Source organism: Leptonychotes weddellii, chromosome 10 (assembly GCF_054177405.1).
Source record: "Leptonychotes weddellii isolate Sample4059 chromosome 10, ASM5417740v2, whole genome shotgun sequence".
Classification (NCBI taxonomy): Eukaryota; Metazoa; Chordata; class Mammalia; order Carnivora; family Phocidae; genus Leptonychotes; species Leptonychotes weddellii.
The window spans coordinates 27,396,186-27,404,154 of record NC_138378.1 but is presented as its reverse complement, the minus strand read 5'-3'; the positions used below and the strand labels follow the sequence as shown (position 1 = coordinate 27,404,154).

The 7,969-nt window shown below is 42.4% G+C and overlaps 1 pseudogene; it reads right to left on the bottom strand.

Moving 5' to 3' along the window:
• Positions 1-6,224: 6,224 nt before the first annotated feature.
• On the bottom strand, positions 6,225-7,425 carry LOC102730372 (L-lactate dehydrogenase B chain-like; annotated as a pseudogene).
• Positions 7,426-7,969: the final 544 nt, after the last annotated feature.

Here is a 7,969-nt window from a genome sequence, read left to right as displayed (position 1 = left end):
CCCGCTGAGCAAGGAGCCTGATGTGGACTCGATCCCAGAACCCTGGGATCGTGACCTGAGCCAAAGGTAGACGCTTAACTGACTGAGCCACCCAGGCGCCCCGCCTGTTTAAGAAATTATATGAGTCCGTGTCTAAGTAATTTCAGGTATATATTTTCCCCAGATTATATTAATTTCTCTGAAGAAAGAGGAAATTTAAGGCCAATAAAAAGTTAAAGCCTCTGCCTCTTTCAAGTTCAACAGGAGAGAAATTTATTAAAGAACTGCAAGAGGAAAACACTGGCCGGAAGCTAACTATTGATACAAATTGATTTCAGTTTCAAAGTGCTGAAATCTTCAGAAGATGGAAAGTGACATGATAAAAGAGGGAGAAACCAGGCAAGGTTATTTGGCATCAATCCTTCTGAATCACTCTTAGGAGGAATTCACATCTTTCTTTAATAAGAAGCCACTTCAGCAGTCCTTGAGGATGTCCTGCTGTTGCCCGGGAGGGAGGGAGAGAAAGGATGCCATGTAATATGGTGGGCAGGGAAGGTGAGTTGCCACTTGGCTCACCTCTCAACTGGGGATTTCTTTGTCTGATGGAGAGGAAATTGGGTAGCAGCTGACTTGGCGACTTTGATGGGCTTTTGGATAATAATGAGCCGTTGTGAATAAATGCCAAGAAAAGTTAAATGCCTGTGATATACCCATCTATGCTGATTTATTGGCAGTGGCTACTGGGAGGGTCAGACTAGATTAAAAGTTTCATCATGGGGCTCATTTAGAGTTCTAATAGTGTGTAAGTTTGTAAGTATCTTCCCAATTCAATTGCAAGATTTTTAAGAGAAGGCTTCTACATTTATACTTAATACCTGTCTCAGTTTGGGTTCCCCTGGAAGCAGAGGCTAAGATAAGAATGTGGGTTTGTTTGGGAGGTGGCCTCAGGAAGCCCTGATAGAATAGGGAACTGAGAAGGAGAAGGGAAATAAAGCAAAGAAAGAGGAGCTATTTACCAAGAAAGTTCTTCTACTTCCTGAGTTTCTTGCCTTCTTTTACATTGTTAATTATTCTGCAAGTCTTTGGTTATTCTTGTCTGTATGCTCATCATTGTGTGTTTTTTTAAGTAAAAATAACAGTTTTATTAAGATATGATTCACATGCCACAAAATTCACCATTTTATTTATTTATTTTTTAAAGATTTTATTTATTTGTCAGAAAGAGAGAGCGAGAGAGAGAGAGCAGAAGCAGGGGGACCTGCAGGCAGAAGGAGAAGCAGGCTCCCCGCTGAGCGAGGAGGCAGACGTTTAACCAACTGAGCCACCCAGGCATCCCCAAAATTCACCATTTTAAGTATACAATTCAATGTTTTTTAGTATATTCACAGGACTGGTTAACTTCCCCAATAGAAGCTTTTCATCGCCATGAAAAAAACCCTGGACCCATTTGCCATCACTCCTCATTCTGTCCTACCCCCTGGAAATCACCAGTCTCTTTTCTATCTTTATGGATTTGCCTACAGAATGGGAGAGAATATTTGCAAATCATTTATGTGATAAAAGACTTGTATCCAAAATATCATAAGAACCCAGATTTAGCAATGAAAAGATGAATAAGCCAAGTAAAACATGGGTAAAGGATCTGAATAGACATTTCTCCAAGATAAACACACAAATGACAAACACATGGAAAGATGCTCAACAATCACTAGTCATTAGGGAAATGCAAATCACAACACAACGAGATAACCACTTTGTATCCACTAGGACGGCTCTTGTGACTAGAAATAGACAGTAAAACATGTTGGCGAGGATGTGAACAACTGGGAACCTTCATACATTGCTGCTGAGATTATAAAATGGTGCAGCCATTTAGGAAAAGAGTTTGAAAGTTTTTCAAAATGTTAAACATCAAGTTGCCATATGGCCAAGCAATGCCACCCCTAGATCTATGCTCACGAGAAATAAGAACATATGTCCACACCAAAGCATGCACATGACTGTTCCTGGCAGGATTGTTAATAATAGCCAAAAGGGGAAAAAGCATAAAAGTTCATCAACTGATGAATGCATCAAAACAAAGGGGTATATCCAAATAATCGAATATTATTTGGCAACAGAAGAAATAAAGCCCTGATACATGCCACCACATCGAAAACATGCCCAGGGGAAGAAGCCAGATATTCAGTTCTATGTATCTGATCCCAAAGACCTCACGTTGCGTGATTGCAAGCTGTCTGGTTTTGGTAGGCTAACTTTCCTTGTCTGCAAAATGGGAATTACAATACTTACCTCAAAGGGTTATTATAATATTAGCAAATGTATGCAAAGCGCCCAGCAGGGTGACTGGCCCAGGAAAGCTTACAAGGGGTGATAATGCTGCTGTCATTGTTTGACACAGGACTAGATGTAGCAGATGCTTCCAAAGGACATTTTGACAGCTGATTTTCAGCTCCAGGGAATTCCACGGTTGGCTAAAATTCTGGGACACGTCTGAACCGAAACCGTGAGTCCGCTGTTGTGCGGGCAGAGAAACGCTTTCTAATTTCCTGATCCTGCTCTGATGGCCCTGCTTGAGCTGCCCTCTGATGAGCTGCCACACATTCTCCCCCACGGGGCAACAGTAACCACCAACCTGACATGAAAAAGTAATATGACACGTTCCAAGAAGATTTAAATCTTCTCTCCTGGAAAACTCCATTTGGGGTTCCTTTCTTCCTCTGGCATTTCATTCTATGGAATCTTTCTACCCTTTCCCTCAAATTTAAACAGCATAGTTTTATGGAACAATGGGCCTGTGGAAGACCTCTCCGGGGGGGGGGGGGGGACAGTTTGTGAGTCAAGGCATGCTTGCCATGGTAACCGAATCCCTGAAAGACAATGTCCCTAAAAGACAACTCAGTTTTGCTTTCCTCTGGGTCTGGTTGGAGTAGATACTTTAACAGGCTTTCCACAATAACATGTGCATCTTTGCACAGTAAACACCCATCCAAAAAAGTACCTGGCACTCAGGGATGTGGTGTGGGTGTGCACAAAGTTAGGTTTTCACAATCACCCAGGGTCCAGGGCATTTAAAAAATGTCTATTCTCTGATTTGAAAAAGAAGAGGAAGAAGAAGGTGAAGAAGAAGGAGAAAGAGAAGAAGAAGAGGAGGAGGAGGAGGAGGAGAGGGAGGAAAATGAAGAATAAGAACTTAAAGGTTCTGCTTAAGAAAAAGAATCCTCTTCCCCAAAGATAAACCTGAGTGTGCCAAGGAGAATGAGGTGTTGGGAAGAGCAGGAGCCCCAGGTTTGAGCAAGCTCTGAGCCTGACTCACGTGCAATCTCTGACCTCATTTCCTTGTTAATAAAATGAAGGATTTCAGCTTTGTTGTCTCTGAGCCCCTTCTGCTTCCAACATCTATGTTTTCCATGCTGTGATTCGGAAACTTGTAGTAATAACCTCTTGCCAGAGGAAAGCATGTTGATAGCCCCAATTTAATTTGACTGTTTCTCCAAATTTTCAGTGCCATCAGGGCTTGGGTATTTTACCATTTGAGAGACAAGAAAGACACTGAGAAGTGAAGGGATTTGACCAAGGTCACATCTAGCAAATGGAAGAATGGTGACCAGATGCCCAGTTGGTCAAGCCAATTTTAAGGCACGAGTAACCAATAGCCAAGTCACTAGTAAGACCCTTGGTGAACTTTCGGGTCATGTTTTTGCTCATTCACTCTCACCCACTGAATCCTTCCCTCAAGATCTCACAGTGGGGGAGAAACGGCCTCACAAAAAGACTACCGGGCACGTGACATCGTGAGTTAAGCCCAGGGTGAGGTGAGCTCCTCTTGAGGGAGCGTGAAGGGAGGGTTAGCAGGGAGCATTGGTTTCTAGCGAAGGCTCATCTGAAGGAAGAGAGATGGGAGTTGAACCTTGCAGAGAAGGGGCAGAGGGAAGAGGCGGCTTGCATTGGAACTAAAGAACACACTGTACTAACAATGGTCCAGATTCAACCTGCAGCTCAGGGTCTGTGGGTACCTGCAGCGATGGAGAGAAGGTTGGGGCAAGAGGTGGTGGCAGGACTTGGCAGGACTTTGTCCTGAAGGCAACTGATGCTGGGCCTCTGGGGAGCGGTGATGAGTGTTAAGGATTAGATGCACACGTGTGCGGCGTGGGGATGTGCCCAAGAGTTCGCAACAAGGGCGGGGGAATTACTTTTCCACACCTCGCGCTCCCTGTGATGTCCCTGCTACTTTCTGGTTGCCTGGGGATTCTTATTTCAGTCCTCCAGCCAGAAAGATGGTACTTTATTTATTTTGTTCTGTTACACGCTTCCTGAAACTGAGCCTGGTTCTGGGGCCGTATGGTGGAAGAACAGAGAAAGAAGAAAGGCAGTAGGGGTCGCCCCACCTTTTTGGGACCACAATGCCTTTGACTAGAAAGGAGCGTTACCCTTTCTTACAGTATTAGATTCCTGTGTAGCCACCCCCTGCCCCCTGTGTCATGGCCCCCACCACCTTGGAGTACTGCGTGGATGCTTGGGTATGAGAGAATGGAGAAAAGAGACAAGAGAATGGAGGAAAGAAACCACGGGGGATTTCCCCACTCTCTAAGTGTTGGGAGACATTTCCCACTGCTCTCCCAAGAACTAGAGGGCTTTTCCTGAATCTCTCTGTTGACACCAATGGCCACCTCTGGGTCTCAGGCCACATTGCATTCTGGCCAGGGGATTCTGGGGCAGGGAGGTAAACTCACTGCCGGTTTGGTATGATTTCAAATGCTCATCTTCCCCATCTGTCTGCAATAATTGACTTTTTTAGAGTCTTCAAATAGTTGTTCTATGAATGCTGCCCAGGTTTTATAGTTGTACTCTGTGGTAGGGGCGTTTTGGCATGAGCTTACTCTGTCTTGCCTGGACCCATGAAAGGCACATTTTATTTTAATTTTTTGTTTCAGTGAACATTGACTGTTTTCAACCAGAAGCATAATGCATAGCAAAACTATTTGCTTGTGCACACATGGTACTCACCATATACACAATTTGCGAAACCCCAGGTGGTGGCCTACTAAGAGGGTGGGCATCGCCAGAGAACTGGGTGGCATTCCTCTCAAGCACATAGTACATATTTGGGGTTTTGCAGGCCATTTGGATTCCATTTCAGCTACTCAAGTGCACCGTCATAGTGTGAAAGTAGTCACAGGAAATATGTAAGTCAGTGGGCATGGCTGTGTTCCAAAAAAGGATTCTTTGCAAAAACAGGTGATAGGCTGGCTTTGGCCTGGGGTTTGGAGTTTGCTGACCACTGACCTGAGAGATCAGGTCCAGCTGATGGTAGCAGTTATCTTTCTTCTGTAGTGAATTCCTTTACTCTTTATTCAGTTTTTAACATGCTGGAGCAAGGGTTTCTACCCTGGGAGTTCATGATCTAAGAAAAGAAAAAAAATTATCTTTATTTTCACCAATCTATAACTAAAATCTAGCATTTCATTTTATCATGAATGCAGGCAACCAAAGACAATAGTATTAACAGTACCTGTGACTTTGCCACCAATAGAAACCACAGATCTTTTACCATACAGTATCAGTTGTTGGAGATATTCTAAAATATTGTTTGTACTCATCGCTGTTTCATAATCAGGAAAATTCTCCCACCTGTCACTAGGTTTTGTTCTGAATATTAAAAAATTATTACATGTTACACATTACACCATAGGTGGTGATGGGCCAGCCATCCCAGAGTCTTCAGCTCTTGCTTTTCCTTTTTTAAGGTAATTTATTAAGGTGAAATTCACATAACACCAAATTAATCATTTTAAAGTGACTAATTCAGGTATTTAGTACATTCACAACATTGTGCAACCACCACTTTTATCCAAATATTTCCAGTCACTTAGAAGTTAAACTACTTTTCCATTAAGGAATTTCTCCTCATTCCCCCTCCATCCTCTCCCTCTCATCTCTGTGGATTTATCAATTCTGGATATTTCACATAAATGGAATCATAAATATATGACCTTTTGTGCCTGGCTTCTTTCATTTAGCATCATGTTTTGGAGGATCATCCATATTGTACCATATATCAGTACTTTATTCCTTTTTGCACTGAAATGCTATCCCATTATATGTATGTACATCAATTTGTTTATCTAGTCATCCATTGGTGGACATTCGCCTTGTTTCCATCTTTCAGCAATTGTGAATAGTGCTGCTACAAATGTGTGTACATGGACTTGCTTGAGCCTCTGTTTTCAATCTTTTTTTAGAAGCATACTACGATAGTTAATATTATCTGTTCAAGGGCTCCTGTTGAAAGCATTAAACCAAGCATGGGCTTCAAGTCTGTGAGCCCAGATTCACATACATAGGAAGATAAAAGCAAACTGTGATCCATGTACATGGATGAAAACCAAAGGGTCACTGTTAACCACATTGTAGTGTTTAAATGTCTACAGCCTAGAAGCCAGAAGTCACAGGTCTTTTAGGTCTTTCTGGATGTCCCACAAGGTAGGTGCACTTTTCTGGAGCTGAGCAACCTCATCATCCTTCAGCTTCTGGTTGATCACACTGATTAATCCCCGAGCCTTCAGGAAAAATGGAAGGCTCAGGAAGACTTCATTCTCCATGCCGTATATTCCCTTCACCATCAATGACAGTGGATGAATCCTGGATAGATTTTCCAACATGGATTCAATGAGATCAGCCACACTTAATCCAACAGACGGACTGATACATCCTTTTAGCTTCATGACATCATAGGCACTTTCAACCACCATCTTCTGCACTTCCTTCCAATTTTCACTCTCATTGCCTGTTCCCATTTCTGGATTCAGTTCCTGAGAGAAACGCCTACCACATTCACTCTACTCCACACAATCACACTTGAGTCACCATGTTCTCCCAAAATCCATCCATGACAGCTGCTGGGATGAATGCCAAGTTTTTCAGACATAAGAGTGAAATCTAGCAGAATCCAGATTATATCCACTTCTAACCACAGAGTGCTTGGGTAGTCCACTTAGTTTCCAGGTAACATATGTGAGAAATATCCACTGGGTTGGAAACCACAATTATGATACAATCAGGACTGTACTCGACTATCTGAGGAATAATGAATTTGAAGACATTAACATTCCTCTGCACCAGAATGAGATGGCTCTCTTCCTCCTGCTAGCCGACTCCTATAGTTCCCCCTATAATCTTAGATTTGGCAATCAGGGTAATCTTTATCTGCCACAATTTTAGCTGTCTGAAGAAATAAGCTCCCGTGTTGCAGATCCATCATTTTGCCTTTGAGTTTATTTCCAAAACATCCACAGGGGCAAGTTCATCAGCCAGAGACTTTCCTAGAATGCTGATGGCACATACCATACCAACTTGTCCAATGCCCACTACAGTGATCTTATTGTTTGGGATGGTTGCCTCTTCTTCTGCAGCTGGTGCAATCAGTTTTTCCTTAAGAGTTGCCATTGTGCCCAGGAGAGAGACAGCTATAAGAGTGGCGCAAAGAAGACAATGTCAGCTGCATGAGTCTCCTTGGGCGCAGGATCTGCTCAATTTTTTTTTTATATATATAGACCTAGGAGTGAAATTATGGGGTCATAAGGTAATTTTATGTTTAACCTTTTGAGGAATTGCCAAACTGTAAGTGGCCAAACTGTTTTTCATTCTCACCAGCAACGTACAAGGCTTTCAATTTCTCCAAGCCCTCGCCAACACTTTTCTGTTTTGTTTTGGTTTTTTTTATTATAGCCATCCAAGTGAGTGTGAAGTGGTAGGTACCACATTGTGGTTTTAATTTGCATTTTTCTAACTAATGATGTTGAGGATCTTTTCATGTGCTTGTTGGCCATTTGTTTAGCTTGCTTGGGAAAAATGTCTATTTTGCCCATTTTTAAGTTGGGTTGTTTGTCTCTTGTGAGAATTTTTTATATATTTTGGATACTAGATTGTTATCAGGTATATAATTTGCAAATATTTTATCCCATCTGTAGGTTGGCTTTTCACTTTTCTG